Source organism: Octopus sinensis, linkage group LG16 (assembly GCF_006345805.1).
Source record: "Octopus sinensis linkage group LG16, ASM634580v1, whole genome shotgun sequence".
NCBI lineage: Eukaryota > Metazoa > Mollusca > Cephalopoda > Octopoda > Octopodidae > Octopus > Octopus sinensis.
Genome location: NC_043012.1, coordinates 54,351,632 through 54,369,131, shown reverse-complemented (window position 1 = coordinate 54,369,131; position 17,500 = coordinate 54,351,632). Strand labels below are relative to the sequence as shown.

Below are 17,500 nucleotides of genomic sequence, written 5' to 3'. Positions count from 1 at the left end.
AGATTGTGGCTTAGTGGCTAGAGGTGCTGGTCTCATGATCGTAAGATTGTGGTTTCGATTCTTTGACAGGGCGATCCGTTGTGACCTTAAACCAAACACCTTATCTCATGTTACTCCAAACACGAAGCTGGTCAAGATGAGGAATCCTGCAATGGGCTGCCATTGCATCAATGGAAAGAATATATACGCACACATACATAGTCACACATTTGGTCTTATATAACCAAGAAAGACAAATCTCTGTGAAAAACTCCTCTTTAAATTCTCCACTGTGGCAATATCTTTGTTAGGTGACAAGGTCTTACATGTTGCACCCTATACTTTCGTGTCCTTCTTTCTAAATGATTCGTTTAACTGTTTAGAGGATATTTTCAGATTATAAAGACCGTGGGTATTAGGATTATGTTGTCAGCATATCTTATATACCAATGAAAAATTCTTCAATGACGGCCAATTTTTTGTATGGCTTGTGTTATCTCATGGCCAATCGCAAGAAGCTTTTATTGAAAAAAGTGAATAACAACACGTGACCTTGACACAAGCCAATGCAGAATTCACATCAGTCCGTCAGCCAACTGAGGTATTCCCGGTATTGTCGTAGAGCGCCATAATACCGGAAATCCTCGAGTATAATCGCATTTTTTCCTCAAAATTTAAAGGTCAAAATCCCTAGTGCGTACTATATACGAGGTTAAAAATGAAAATTATTCCCTAAGCAATGTCTGGCAATGTTTATTCAGACGCATTTTGCAATGTCGGGCGCGAAAATACCTTAAGCTAAGCCTAAAAGCAATGAAGTCATAAAAGGATCATCCATAACTTGCAGTAAGCAACACTTATTAAACGTTATTACTGTTATTTCTTTATTTTCTGCAAACAAAATGCACAAAAAAGCTACACGTTTGCATTATGTTATATACAATAATAATAAAGGACGTTAGCGCATACATTTTTACAAACCAAGGACGTTATATAGACCTCTTTGACTCAAGTTAGAGAAGGGGTGCGTATTATACACAAGGTTTAGGTTTTTCAGAGGTACAGCCCCCTAAAAATCCCCTGCGTATTATACTCAAGGGCGGACTTTACTCGAGGATTTACGGTAGTACGTGCAATCTTGGGATCCTTAATACTGCTGCCATCAACTGCTAAAGAGCCTTCCTCTAGCTTTTGTTAAAGCAGTTTTAACATTAACTAGCAGTATCGCCCGGCGTTGCTCGGGTTTGTAAAAATGTTGCATTATGTAGCTTGTTAATTCTCTTTAAGTGAACATTTTTCTGGTTGAAATACACCGAAAAATGGCGACACAGCAGTCAAAACATCGTAAAAAATAGGGATTTTCATAGAAAAAAAGCACCTTTTTGATGTAAATAATTTTTGGTCTTAACACGGTCCGATTTGAATTTTATCTTCTACGGAATGAAGAGCAAGCCTTCTATCATACTCCCAATTTTGGTCAACTTGCACCGCAGGGTCTGGGAGGAGATAGTGTTAGTTGAAGGCTACCAAACTTACCACACACAGACAACTTCAGCTTTATATATATAGATGACAACAAAGTATAAAGGCACGAGGTTTACACACACACACACACACACACATACACACACACGCGTACGCATATGTAAGTGCATATTAGTGTACAAACAAGCATATTTCATTAGTACATTGTTTACTCCATGTTCTTTCAGACGTGAATAAGGTAACAACAATTAACTCGTACAAAGTATATTAGATTACGTTAGATTTGAAACGCAACGTTGAAATGAAAACAGTTTAACGACCGCACGGTTCATAATAGATCGTTGTAAAATATAAAATTACTGAAAGCTATTTCGTTACTGTCGCTTGGCACCTTAATAATAATAGCAACAACAATAATATTAATAAATGACGACGACGACGACGATGGCGACAACAATGATGATGATGATGATGATAACAATAACTAGAAAGCTTTATGAAATATCAACAGAAAATGGATTAATTTGGTATATGTTTAGCTGCACATATACGGTAATGAAGGCTTATCTATCGGATATTGCTGTCAAAGACTATTAAGAAAACAAAACAAAAAGAAAAGAGACGAAGCATTCGCCCCATGAGACAATATAGAAATATAAAGATCTGGAAATAGAGATAACCAGAATATGGGGATTAAAAGCATAAACAATCCCTAAAATAATAGGTGTTTTGGGATTGATTAAACTATATGCACACACAAAGTCACAACTTCTCTTACAACATACAGAAAATAGCTTTGGCATTATTAAGCATTGCACATGAATTGCGTAGGATATTATTAATGCAATAGAAATCATGAAACCAAACAAGACCTAGTCAAAAACATCATGTGTACCTAAGGATTACAGAACTGCACTCAGTAGTACAGTGAATGCACGCAATACAAGTAAAATTATTGAAGGCAACGCCATGGTGAAAGCCTTGTACTGTGTCTTGGGAATGATTAAAACGTATAAAAACAAAACATTGAACGTATCAAGGGCCTTCGGAACTGTACTCGATTGTTTAGTGAAAACATGCAATGATGATGATGATGATGATGATGATAATAATAATAATAATAGTTATAATAATAATAATAATAATAATAATAATAATATAATAATAATAATAATAATAATAATTTATGCCCTGATGCTGTACCAGGTAGTGGCTCTCGTGGCTTCTGATCTTAACTGATTGGAAGTGTTATCATGTACATTGTTTTGTCTTGGTATAAAAGATGGGCTACAGCAAATATTCTGCTCAATACCACAGATTTGCTTGTCAGTTGTTTGACCTTAACCAGTTGAGCACGTCCCTTAGTGGCTGACGATATGTGCATCTCTGAGCACGAGCAGAAGTAGTGGGGAAGCATCATAGCCATGTGTTGAGAGGGATTCTTTGGGGTTTGAATAATTGACCTCCGGAAACATGGGTGTTTCGTTCAACATCCTTAAACAACCCTTATTCAGGGACCGTTTGAGTGGGATGGGTTACTCGACCAGAAGAAAATTCTAACTGAGCTTCACCTGCAAGGTCATGTGCTGTTTATCTTGATATGAGATCACCATGTCGCGCACATATGGTTGTGATGCATGTGCCTAGTGTACCCTTATCAGACGGGTAGTCATGATGGGTATACTGGGCTTCGTATATTTTACCCCAGTGTCACTTTGATGGCATGCTCTGCTCTCTCACTCAATAATAATAATAATGATAAGAATAATAATGATAATGATAATGATAATAATAATAATAATAATAATAATAATATATAATAATAATATAATAATAATAATAATATAATAATAATAATAATAATAATTTATGCCCTGATGCTGTACCAGGTAGTGGCTCTCGTGGCTTCTGATCTTAACTGATTGGAAGTGTTATCATGTACATTGTTTTGTCTTGGTATAAAAGATGGGCTACAGCAAATATTCTGCTCAATACCACAGATTTGCTTGTCAGTTGTTTGACCTTAACCAGTTGAGCACGTCCCTTAGTGGCTGACGATATGTGCATCTCTGAGCACGAGCAGAAGTAGTGGGGAAGCATCATAGCCATGTGTTGAGAGGGATTCTTTGGGGTTTGAATAATTGACCTCCGGAAACATGGGTGTTTCGTTCAACATCCTTAAACAACCCTTATTCAGGGACCGTTTGAGTGGGATGGGTTACTCGACCAGAAGAAAATTCTAACTGAGCTTCACCTGCAAGGTCATGTGCTGTTTATCTTGATATGAGATCACCATGTCGCGCACATATGGTTGTGATGCATGTGCCTAGTGTACCCTTATCAGACGGGTAGTCATGATGGGTATACTGGGCTTCGTATATTTTACCCCAGTGTCACTTTGATGGCATGCTCTGCTCTCTCACTCAATAATAATAATAATGATAAGAATAATAATGATAATGATAATGATAATAATAATAATAATAATAATAATAATAATAATAATAATAATAATAATAATCTGCTAATGGAAATTGAAAAAATGTGGCATCTCAAGGCGACTACAGTACCAGAGATTGTAGGATCTCTAGGAATGATAAAAAAAGGCACTGAAACCTATTTGAAAATGATTCCAGGCTTACCATCCTTACAGGAAGTGCAAAAAATCGTATTAACTGGAACGGCTCATGTACTGAGAAGAGCACTATCGCCGTGAAAATAACATCCATCCATGAATTTATTTATTTATTAATTTTTAAATAGATATATGTTATCTGTGAAATTGCGCGTGTAATCTGGGAATGCATACAATGCCCTTCTCTGCCCGAGGTGTATGGAAAACACTCGGCGAGAAACGGAAGAAAATTTGAAGAAAGAAGGAAAAAACATAATAATAATAATAATAATAATAATGGTAATGTGTTTGTCACCAAAACAGGTTGAATGTCTTGTCAGCTGTGCCAAATCGTCAACATTCAAACAGCCGCATCCGATCGTCTTACTCCGTTGGAAAGTATTTTATAGAGGCAGTAGATTAATAAATTAAACAGAGTTAATTGCATAAGTCAAGGTAACAGGAATCAGCACTATAGCTCTTCTAGTAATATGTTATATTATTTTCATCTGTACGCTAAAGATACTAACAAGACTTGACAGAGAAGCAAGAGAAATAATTACTGTTTATCAGAATTCTCTACTCGTTATCTAACAGAGAAAGATTAAAATTTTCACGAGTATAGACAGGCAGGGGCCTTATGCAATTGGAAAATTACGAAATATCTTCTGTAGAACTACAAAAAAAAATCCAGTAACGTGAAATAGTAAATTAAGTTGTGTAGGCGCATGGCTTAGTGGTTAGGGTGTTGCGGTTTCGATTTCTGGACTGGGTGATGCGTTGTTCTTGAGCAAAACGCTTTATTTCACTGTGCTCCAGGCCACTCAACTGGTAAAAGTGAGTAAGCCTGCTCATGAGGAGCGGCGTTTTGTCCAGGGAGGAATATATAAGCCTCAGAAAAACCGAGAAATCGGCCCTATGTTCCTTACGGAGTAATGTGGGCAAAAAATAAAAGGAAAACAAAAAGTTACAAAATATGCACAAAATAAGCAAAAAGAAAAACCTGTTTCCTGCTTTCAAGGAAGCCAGCAAATACACAATAGAGAGGCTGGTATGCTTAATAGTTTTGCGAATAAAAGGACGACAACAATAGCAATTCTTTTCTACTCTAGGCACAAGGCCCGAAACTTTTGGGAAGGGGGCCAATCGATTAGATCGACCCAATATGCAACTGGTACTTAATTTATCGACGCCGAAAGGATGAAAGGCAAAGTCGACCTCAGCAGAATTTGAACTCAGTACATAAAGACAGGCGAAATACTGCTAAGCATTTCGCCCGGCGTGCTAACGTTTCTTATTTCTTTACTGCCCACAAGGGGCTACACACAGAGGGGGACAAACGGATTAAGTCGATTATATCGACCCCCCGTGCGTAACTGGTACTTAATTTATCGACCCCGGAAGGATGAAAGGCGAAGTCGACCTCGGCGGAATTTGAACTCAGAACAAAACGGCAGACGAAATACCTATTTCTTTACTACCCACAAGGGGCTAAACACAGAGAGAACGAACAAGGACAGACAAACGGATTAAGTCGATCATATCGACCCCAGTGCGTAACTGGTACTTATTTAATCGACCCCGAAAAGATGAAAGGGAAAGTCGACCTCGGCGGAATTTGAACTCAGAACGTAGCGGCAGACGAAATACGGCTACGCATTTCGCCCGGCGTGCTAACGACTCTGCCAGTTCGCCGCCTTCGTAGAACTCATAATTGGAGCTGAAGGATTCTTGCTTGCAGCACAGAACCAGAGTCTTCCAACAGAAACCACCAATAACATGTAATGAAGCAGCGTACATTAACCCCAGTTGGCCAGGCTCGGCAAGAAAGAGTGCATATTTACAAGAATGGCATCGTTTTCGAACATGTTGGTGAAACAATTCTTCATTATAAATTATCAATTTTCAACTCTTATCTTTCAATGACTTATGTGGTCTTTCAACAAAAGAAACAATAGCCCTCCTGTTAAAAATTCCTTTAAATATGCCAGATGAAATATTATCGTCCAAACCAATATTATTATAATAAATACCAATCATGGTAACGCACCAACATGTGTTAAATGAAATTCCTTCATAAATCATGTCATTTGTAAGGTCTCATTTGTTTCTTATTCCATGGTGGTTTTTAGCGCTGCTAAACATTGACTTGGCGATATGCCCTTCTTTGTCGGTCTATTTCTGCGAAAATGATAATTCGCCAGTTCCGAAATACGATTTAACTCGGTTGATCACAATTTTTGTCAATTCTAACGTATTTATATTTTCTACTATGACATGTCGACTTTTGACAGCTTTAGCATTAATGCCCATATCATTTTGATAAAACATCTTTATCAATGACATTTCGAAGAATACATTCTATTGCACTCTGAAATAGTGTTTGGTTATTTTAATTCCATATGAAAGACATATATTTTAAAACAGTAACAACAACAAAATATTGGTGTATTTATCGTATTAACTTCTTATGCTTCAGAACATCATTTCTATCTGATATATTCCTTTTAAATCCAATTTAGCAAAATAATTCACACCAGAAAGCAAATAACATATCGATTCAGTATTTGGAATTGGATAAAAATCTAAACGAATTCTTTCATGTGCATCTACATTAGAATTTTCACATTTTCGGAGATTTCCATCTAGCTTTGGCACAACCACTAACAGAGAGACCCATTTACTCCCCCCGGGAAGAACTTCGTTTCAAAGGCCTTCATTACTTTATTTGTATTTTATTTTAGCAGCTTCTTTGTGACTAATAGTTTAAAGTGTATTGGTAATAGTATCACCTCCAAATAGCATGACCTGCTATTTCCTTTCAGGAGAATGTTAGCCTTAAAACCTCTCAATGTCCCAATTGCCCTGAATCTTATACCTCATGCATTTATGTTGAACTATGAACATTCGACACGTTTAAACCAGGCAAACCAACATTTTTTTTTTACATTCAGTAACAATGACATTCACCAATTCTATGCTTTTATCATTTTCCATTAATGCATCAAACTTCCCCCAAATTCCAAAGAGTGATCCATAAAACAGTTTCGCTTTGATGTTACACTTTCTTAGTTTTGGTTTGTTCAAATCAATCCCAAACTTCCGTTATAGTTATTTTCATTGTCAATATCATCTCGCCTCTTAATGTTAACATTGCCGAGTTTTACTTTGATCCTTGCGGTATGTTTTAAGCAAATTTCATAAATACTTGCAGAATCTTCATTATTATTTCCCCCCTCCCCGTTTCCCAAGGCGGTGAACTGGCAGAATCATTAGTCCGTCGGACGAAGTGTCACTCGGCATTTCTTTCGGGTCGTTACGTTCTGAGTTCACATTCCATCAACGTCAACTTTGCTTTTCATCCTTTCGAAGGTCGATAAAATAAGTACCAGTTGAATTCTGGAGTCGATGTAATCGACTTACCCACCCACCAAAAAAACATTGCTGGCCATGTACGAAAATGACAAAGAATATCTTTCAATTTCTTTTTGTAGATTTACATGCTTCCTGAAAGTAACTCGTTAATTTTCACATTAAAACACATTTTACCAGATACTCTTTTACTCTTTTACTTGTTTCAGTCGTTTGACTGTGGCCATGCTGGAGCACCACCTTTAGTCGAGCAAATCGACCCCAGAACTTTTTTGTAAACCTAGTACTTATTCTATTGGTGTCTTTTGCCGAACCGCTAAGTTACGGGGACGTAAACACACCAGCATCGGTTGTAAAGCGATGTTGGGAGGACAAACACAGACACACAAACATATACACAGACATACATACATACATCCAAATATATATATATATATATAATATATATATATATATATATATATACATATATACGACGGGCTTCTTTCAGTTTCCGTCTACCAAATCCCCTCACAAGGCTTTGGTCGGCTCGAAGCTATAGTAGAAGACACTTGCCCAAGGTGCCAACCATGTGGTTGGTAAGCAAGCTACTTACCACACAGCCACTCCTAATTTCGACGGGGCTATCTTATATCCACAAAACGACATTCAGAACCCTATTTATAGCCTTGTCTAACAACGCATTCCACAAGGACATCACCAAGATCATTATTATTTTTGTTTTTTTTTGTTTATCCTCAGTTATCAATAAATTAAAAATCGTTCCAATCTTTTGAATGACCTCAATGAATGCATTAAACTTCGGATACCACCCGACTGAGGATACTCTTAATATTTTTATTAAGACGACTGCAACACACCGGCTATAAACCTCGTTTGAATTATCTCGTTTTCTGCACTCTGCCCTTGTGTTTCAATCTATTCTTTTTCTTAAATTCACAAAAACGAGCCGACTTACACAATTTATGAGAACAATTGATTGAATCGATTCCGTTAGATTTTGATGCTGTGATTAGAATCTGACCCTTTCATCAATTATCAATTTCTTTCAGAGACGAACCAATGACATTATCGCAAATCTCGAATTGCTAAAATGAATTTCCTCCTGTTACAAAGGTTTCTCCATTACGCAAACTTTTCATTGATAAAAACAAATCTGTTTAGCGTCCAGAAGCTTTCTCCGTTCGTGTATCAGCAAAAACATCGCAACTTGTGTCATATCTGGATTGAAGTTCATTATTATTGATTGGCAATACCATTATCATATTGAATAGTGTTCATCCATGCAAGACTGCAGTCGCACGCGTTCATTTTACGTTGGTAAACTTTGTTCAACAGAATTAGTTAACCTGACATTGAAATGGCAGCTATCGTAACAAGTCATAAATAGCATGTAAGAAGTACGTGCGATGTCACTGATATTAGCATAACAATGACGATATGCAGGTAATACATAACCCAAGCCTCAGGACTTATTATTTTATTTATGCGCCCTTTTCAAGCCTAGCCAGGCTCATGGGCCCGGTTTCCCGATTTCTGTAGCGTATGTGTTCCCCCCAGCTGGATGGGACGCCAGTCCATCGCAGCGTTACTCAAGGAACAGGAAGAAAGAGTGAGAGAAAGGCATGGGAGTGGAGGTTGAGATACGCTTCGCAAATACGTGGTTTTGGTTTCAGTCCCAATGCGCTGCACCTTAGCACTTAATATAGCCCAGGCCGACCCATGCCATGTGACAGAATTTGGGAGACGGAAATTGTACGAAAGTCCATCATGTATGTATATGTGTGTATGTATGCGTGTGTGCGTGCCTGTACGTATGTGTGTGTGTGTGTGTGCGTGTGCATTTGAGAGACAAAGACACAAAGAGAAAGTATATATTGATGTTGCTATTGTTGTCGTTGGTCTTGTTGTTCTTGTTGCTCTTGTTGACATTAGAAACTATGTATTTTCTGAGTGTGTGTGTATGCGCGTGTATATGTGAGTGTGTGTGTGTTTGTTTCTCGCCGCTTGGGAACCGGTGTTAGTTTGTTTACGCTGCGTATTCTGGCGGTTCAGTAAAAAGAGATCGTTAGAATAAGTACTATAGTTTCAAAAAAAGCAAAAAAAAAAAAAATGGGAAAGAAAAGAAATTGAGATCCATTTGATAGACTAAAGTCTCGGATCTTTTCTATTTTGAACGGCAGTTTTTTCTAGCGGTGTCATATGAAATTTTCACCCATAATTATGACCCTAGTATCGATCTATTGCATTTCAATCTGTTTTAGGGTTAGGGTTAGTTAGGGTTAGGGGTGGGGGGAAAGGGTATCTTTTTTTCTTCTGAAATGTAAATAAACACAATCTGTTTCTTAAACGAGGGACATATTCATACGGCACAGAATGTTTTCACCTCAATAGATGTCATTGATTGGTTGAAATTGCAGAAATTGAAGGAAAAAACAACAACAAATATCTTACAAACTATAGAATTTTCTCAATAAAGCCAAGAGAAAAAGATGTTTTATAAACGCATTCTACCAGTATACGAAGTTTAAAAGTGTTTAGTTACGTGGAAATTATTTTAAAAAACTGCCGTTCAAACCGAAAAGATTCAAAATCTCTAACACAGTACTACAGCATGGCCACAGTCCAATAGCTGAAACCAGCAGAAGAGTAAAAATACATGACAATATAGTTAGTTTTTAAGGTGGCGAGCTGGCAGAAACGTTAGCACGCCGGGCGAAATTCTTAGTGGTATTTCGTCTGCCGTTATGTTCTGAGTTCAAATTCCGCCGAGGTCGACTTTGCCATTCATCCTTTCGGGGTCGATAAAATTAAGTACCAGTGACGCACTGGGGTCGATGTAATCGACTTAATCCATTTGTCTGTCCTTGTTTGTCCCCTCTGTATTTAGCCCCTTGTGGGTAGTAAAGAAATAGGTATTTGTCTGTTGTTACGTTCTGAGTTCAACTTTCGCCGAGGTCGACTTTACCTTTCATCCTTTCGGGGTCGATAAAATAAGTACCAGTTACGCACTGGGGTCGATGCAATCGTCTTAATCCTTTTGTTTGTTCCCTCTGTGTGTAGCCCCTTGTGGGCAATAAAGAAATAAATAGTTTTTAATGTCAACAAGAACAACAAGAACATCAACAGTATATACTTTCTCTTTGTATCTTTATCTCTCAAACACACACACACAACACACACACACACATACACGCGCGCACGCACGTACACACACACATCCTTCTACAAAGATACCGAAATTTAAAAACAATAAATAAAAGAATTGTATCCAAACCTGAGAGATAAAGAGACTGATTGTTAGGGACCTAGAAACTGAGAAAGAGATAGATAGATAGATAGATGGAGATAGATAGATGGAGATAGATAGATAGAGAGATAGAGGTAGAAGAGAGACGAAATTCACACGACTGCTCCAATCACGAAAATATCTTATCTCTTGTAAGACATTTAAACGTATTGATGACAGAGCAGAACAATTATGACATCGTTCTAAGAGCAGATAACTCTGATGTACACACAAACACACACACAAACACATTTGCATACAGACACACACACACACGCACACACACACACACACGCAAATACATTTGCATACACGCATACATATACACACCCGCATAGATTTACGTACACTCATATACACACATTTTCATACATAGGACTTAAAGCTTAACGAGGTGAATGAGGGGAAACTCTACTTGGTCATCAATAGATCTGTTAGAAATAGCAGCCAACTTTTCCTCGAATCGCTCTGTATGGTCTTTGAAAAGGATGTGGTCTTGGGCTTCTTGAATATCGGGAAAAGATTGGATGGTGACAAGCAGTAACCAAACCGTAAGAGAGGGAGAGAGAGAGAGAGAGAGGGAAAGAGAATGAGAGAGAGAGAGAGAAGAGGGAGAGAGAAAGAGAAGAGAGAGAGAGAGAAAGTGAATAGGGAGAGAGAAAGAGAAGAGGGAAAGAGAATGAGAGAGAGAAAGAGAGAGAGAGAGAAAGAGAAGAGGGAGAGGGAAAGAGAGAGATGGGGAGGCAAGAGAGAAAGAGAGAGATGGAGAGAGAGTAAGATGGAGACGGAGCGGGAGAGATAAAAGCAGAGAGAGAGAGAGAGAGCGGGAGAGAGAGAGAAAGAGAAGAGGGAAAGAGAGAGAGGTGGAGAGAGAGATGGAGAGAGAGTAATATGGAGACAGAGCGGGAGAGATAAAAGCAGAGAGAGAGAGAGAGAAAGAGAGAGAGGGGGAGAGGGAGACCTACGTGGTCGCTAGACTTGTTAGAAATGGCACCCAAATCTCTCTCAAACTAAACTCTACCGTCTTAGAAAAGGATGTGTTCCTTAATGTGGTCTCATTTTGAGCTCTCCTGTGGTTAAACAGCAATAACAACAATAACAACAAGAAAGACAATATCCAGAACTACACCAGCTTTAATCTGATTAAGGGTATCTTCATGAAATACGAATATGAAAGGGGTGGAGGAGCCTCTATGTGATTGCTTGACCTGCTGGAAGTATGAACCAAATTTCCCTCACACCACACTTTTGCAATCTTAAAAATGCGAATAGCACATTTGATAGTGTACTCCAAGATACTATTAAAAAAGTGGAGGCGCAATGGCCCAGTGGTTAGGGCAGCGGACTCGCGGTCATAGGATCGCGGTTTCGATTCCCAGACCGGGCGTTGTGAGTGTTTATTGAGCGAAAACGCCTAAAAGCTCCACAAGGCTCCGGCAGGGGATGGTGGTGATCCCTGCTGTACTCTTTCACCACAACTTTCTCTCACTCTTACTTCCTGTTTCTGTTGTACCTGTATTTCAAAGGGCCGGCTTTGTCACTCTCTGTGTCACGCTGAATATATCCCCGAGAACTACGTTAAGGGTACACGTGTCTGTAGAGTGCTCAGTCACTTACACGTTAATTTCACGAGCAGGCTGTTCCGTTGATTCGGTTCAACTGGAACCCTCGTCGTCGTAACCGACGGAGTGCTTCCATCTACTCTTAAAAAAAGACGAGATAATTACGTTTGGAATTCTTTGGTCATATGTCTGGTAAACCAGGATTGACCTGGGGCGTGCCGAAGAAGAAGAAGTAGAAGAAGAAGAAGATGAAGGAGGGTAGAAGGAAAAAATGAGAAAGAAGAGGAGAAAGGGATGAGAGGAAGGGCAGGAGGGGAGAGAAGAAGAAGGAGAGGAGGAGGAGGAGAGAAAAAGGCGAAGGAGAGAAGAAGAAAGAGGAGAAAAGAAGGAGGAGTAGAGAAAAAGGAGACAAAGGAGCTGAGAAGGCGGAGGAGATGACGAAGAGAGAGGGGAGAGCAGAAGAAAGAGAAGATGAAGAAGAAAGAGGAGGAGGAGAGGAGAAGAAGAGCAACAACAACAACAACTACAAAAATAACAGCGACAAGGAGTTTAATGACAATGATGATGAGGACAACGACAGTGAAAATTCTCTGAGAAATGTTAGGATTATCTATAGAATATTTCAATGGTTTCCATGTGCCGAAAGAGATTTTTATCTTTTTTTCTTAAATGAATGAGTTTCAATAAGATAATGGTGTGCTGATGTTATCTCCATTGAAACCACGTTTAGAAAGATGGCTTTAGCACGGTCTTTACACTCTAACTATGGCTACCACGGTCATACCAGAGCAGCGCCATCTTAAGGCGAGAAACGTAACATTCAAATACAATCAGACGATATCTTAGAATCTGTTATCAATGAGAAAGGAATGGGTTTCACAGATTGAATGACATATTACTTACTGCCCTCTTTACTTGACATTTCACGAAAGACTGTTTGCCATTGATTAAAAGCAATTATTTGCAATTGTTCTGCCAGCGAAATCGTAATTGTACTTAATGATAAATCTTTGCAATCACGATAGAAATATCTAGAATATTTCTTTAAGGTTACATTACTTTGTCCAAGCAATGAGGGAGCTTATACGTGTATGCTAGAGCGGTTAGAAATAGCAATCAAACTTTCCATCAAATCACCTTATTCTACCGTCTTAAAAGAAGGAAAAAAATGGCACTTTCAATAATTTGGTCCCAGACACGATAAGTATCGATATACAGGCGTGGCTGTGTGGTAAGAAGTTTGGTTCCCAACCACATGGTTTCAGGATCAGTTCCACTGCGTGGCACCTTGGGCAAGTGTCTTCTACTATAGCCCCGGGTCGACCAAAGACTTATGAGTGGATTTGCTAGACGGAAACTGAAAGAAGACCTTCTTGTAATAGATATGTGTGTGTGTGTGAGTGTGTGTAAGTGTGTGTGTGTGTGTGTGTGCGTTTGCATTTGCGTCTGGCAAACGGTGATGTTCTGTTTACGTCCCTGCATAAAAGACTGATAGAATAAGTTTCTTATTTCTTTACTGCCCACAGAGAGGACAAACAAGGACAGACAAACGGAATAAGTCGATTATATCGACCCTAGTTCGTAACTGGTACTTAATTTATCGACCCCGAAAGGATGAAAGGCAAAGTCGACCGCGGCGGAATTTGAACTCAGAACGTAGCGGCAGACGAAATACCTATTTCTTTATTACCCACAAGGGGCTAAACACAGAGAGGACAAACAAGGACAGACAAACGGATTAAGTCGATTATATCGACCCCAGTGCGTAACTGGTACTTAGTTAATCGACCCCGAAAGGATGAAAGGCAAAGTCGACCTCGGCGGAATTTGAACTCAGAACGTAGCGGCAGACGAAATACCGCTAAGAATTTCACCCTGCGTGCTAACGTTTCTGCCAGCTCGAATAAGTCGAATAAGTTTCCGACGTAAGAAAAGTCCTGGGGTCGATTTGTTCGATTGCAACCGTTGAAGGCGGTGCTCCAGCATGACCATAGTCCAATGATTGACAGTAGTAAAAGATAAAAGATCAAGTCTGCTTGAAAATACACCGGATGGCCCTGTGCTAGAATCGTCGGACAGTCACGCACATTATCTCATAATAATCCTTATTTTTTATCTCTTTACGCTCTGAGTTCAAATCTTGCCAACGTCAACTTTGCCTATAATCCTTTCGGTGTCGATAGAATAAAGTATCAGCCAAATATTGAAGTCGATTTGACAAATAATTCCCGTTCCAGTTCCTCTACTCAAGGTCTGTCAACTTAATTATCATTAATAGCGACTGACAACAGTATTGTTTTCCAGTTCAAATCCCATGTGGAACGTTTTTTGCCGTTTGTTCCCCAGGGATGAATAAAATATAACGTTTGAAGTCCAATCAATCAAATATACTATTTTCTACAGCATATGCTGGATTTATAAGAAAAGCAAAAAGCAAAAAAAAAAAAAAATACAATAAAAAGATATTTATAAACAGAAATAAATATGTCAGCCACTGTATATTTTCTATTGGTTGTAACTATACGGATGCACAGAAGTGACACAAAAATGTAATTTCCATTTTGTTAAACAGATGGGAGACAAGTCTTAAATCAACGAGCAAACGATGGAGCATCTATGAGATTAGGAGACATGCTAGAAATAGCAGCAAGACATCTTTGTAAGTAATACCCAATTATCTGGAAAAGAAGAACCTGTTAAGTAATGTAGTCCAAGATATCTGTTTGAAAATAAGCGGGACTGACACCGTTGCAATGTATTTACTTTTACAATTTAGTCACTGAAGGAAGGGCCACACCCACGACCCTTTGTCTTCTTCCGTGTCACTAAGGATGGAGGAAAGAAAGGAGAAAGTCGTCTTCAAACCGCAGACCTGATCAGAAGATTTGTCGTAGAGAAGACCCCACTAAAGGCACCCTCAAGGACCATGTGAAGGTGTTAAACCAGACGACAGATTAATTCCACGGCCCAGAAGTCCAAAATGCAAAGGGTCGAAACAAACACAGCAAGATAGGTTATCTAACACTCTAAGAATCCACCTAATTAAACGCTTTGGGATGGTGATTTATTGTAGTGAGTCTGAAAGGGAATAAAGTAAATATGATCTTGGTAGGATTTGAACTCAGAACGCAGAGATCCAAAACAAACACCTCAAGATATTTTGTCCTTCGCTCTAACGATTTTCCTCAATCGATCTTATTGCATTTACACACCTTGTTGTTTCTGCATTTTTAAACAACCCCGAAGGGAGATTTTGTCTACTAATTGCTTGGATGATTTCAGTTAATCGATGTATTTCAACTCACTATATGTAACACATCCTGACTATGACTTCCAACTGCATCCGGCACACAGATCCTGTTTCGGGAATTCCAGCGTTTCGAGGAATTTGGAACAACCTCTTTGCCACCATTGTTCCCTGGTCTGCTCTGACCAGAGTAGTAACAACAGTTAGGTTCCTTGCTATGGATTGAATAGCATGTAATCACCCGAGCTGGACTACTTTGAAATCTATATATTAGCGACAGAGGCAGTATTGATACCTAGATAATATTTATCCCCATTTAAACGTGGGTGTTCTGTTGGAACAAACTATACTGAGGTAGATACCATGCGAGAAACTCTCGTTGTTTTTTTGTGCAAAATGCATTCTTGTTATATAAATTTCTTCTTTCTCCAGCGCCGAGATCACGTGATCCTCCAAACCACGTGATTTCGACCTTCCTTGGTCTTGTCAATGATGGCCGCTCAATATAAACTAGAGTACATTTTGCGATATAAACACGAGTACATTTTGCATCAAAAGCTAATATGAGAGTTTCTATTATGTTATCTGCCGCAGTATAGTTTGTTCAAACAGAACATCCACGTTTAAGAAGGGACAAATATTACCCCTGTGTTGAAATCATGAGATACATTACGGTGATGTGAACTATTTCGGCAGATAAACTTATTAAGTCAATGACGAGTATCACTAGATGTTGAATGCGTGACAGACAACAAACTGTCAATGGCCAGAATCAATCACTTCAGTTAATGAACTGCTTTCATAGATACCTGTGTCGTGTGTGCAGATAAAAAATTTCTGCTAACGAAAGACCAGTGTGACTAAAACCCACGCCAGACATTCATGCTTGATCGGGATGTCTGGCAGAGAAAGGGAAGAGGAGAAGAGGATGTCTTGCGTGGAATTGTCTGGGCAAGTTGCGGACAAACAACGACAGTAATTTTATTCAGCTGAATCACAGTTTCGCACCTATGTAGGTGAACTTATTCAAATTATTCACGGCGGCACAATCCTTCGAGAAGAACCTCATATACTTTGTGACCTCAATATTTGCTCTTTTAGGCCATGAAAAATAAAAAACAATAACAAAAACAAAAACAAAAGAAAATAGCTGCAAACCCCCACCCCCAACCCTCCTCCCTGCCAAACAAACAAACAAGCAATTATATACAAGAGGTACTGCAATTGACATCGGAAATTACTGATTAGAGAAATAATTAATATATGCTACATATATAAACTATTACATTTGGAAAAGATTAAACATGTTATATCAGAAATTAAGAGAATATAGGACTGAAATTTTATTTTAGGTTATCGTTTATCTTGCTTCAGTAATTAGACTGCGGCCATGCTGGGGTATCGTATTGAAGAAGTTTTGTCGAACGAATCCACCCCAGTATTTATATTTTAAAAACCTGGTGCTCATTCTATCGGGCTCCTTTTGCCGAACTGCTACGTTACGGGGAAGCAAACACAGCAAGGGGACAAACACAGACACAAACACTCACAGTTATATGAATATATACAACAGGCATCTTTCAGTTTCCGTTTATCGTATCCACTCAGAAGACTTCGGTCAGCCCGGGGCTATAGTTGAAAAGACTTGCCCAAGGTGCCGCGCTGTGAGACTGAACCCGGATCCATGTGGTTGGGAAGCAAACTTACTACACAGTCACGGATATACATTTGTTTGTATAGTTATTCTATTTTTGGTACATATTAATGAAGTTCTATCATTGCAGCCATCTAAATTAATTGGAAGTAACAACTTTGAGAGAAGCAACGTTCTTGGACAAGCCGAAGACTATCAGCATGTTTTTTTTCTTAATGAAATTTATTGCAATTTATTCAAAATATAAAGAATTTGTATGATTATACTTATTTTAGGAATTAATAACCTCAGGCAAGGA

At 38.7% G+C, this 17,500-nt stretch overlaps 1 long non-coding RNA gene across 3 annotated transcripts in view; it reads right to left on the bottom strand.

Annotated features, from left to right (window-relative positions):
• LOC118766581 overlaps positions 1-10,930 on the bottom strand; it is a 28,196-nt gene extending 17,266 nt beyond the window's left edge. For 2 of the 3 annotated variants that reach the window (XR_005002522.1, XR_005002523.1), the window contains exon 1: positions 10,728-10,930. This is a non-coding gene — a long non-coding RNA (uncharacterized LOC118766581). The remainder of the gene's footprint in view (positions 1-10,727) is intronic. The other variant, XR_005002521.1, reaches the window with a different exon arrangement.
• Between the last annotated feature and the right edge of the window lie 6,570 nt (positions 10,931-17,500).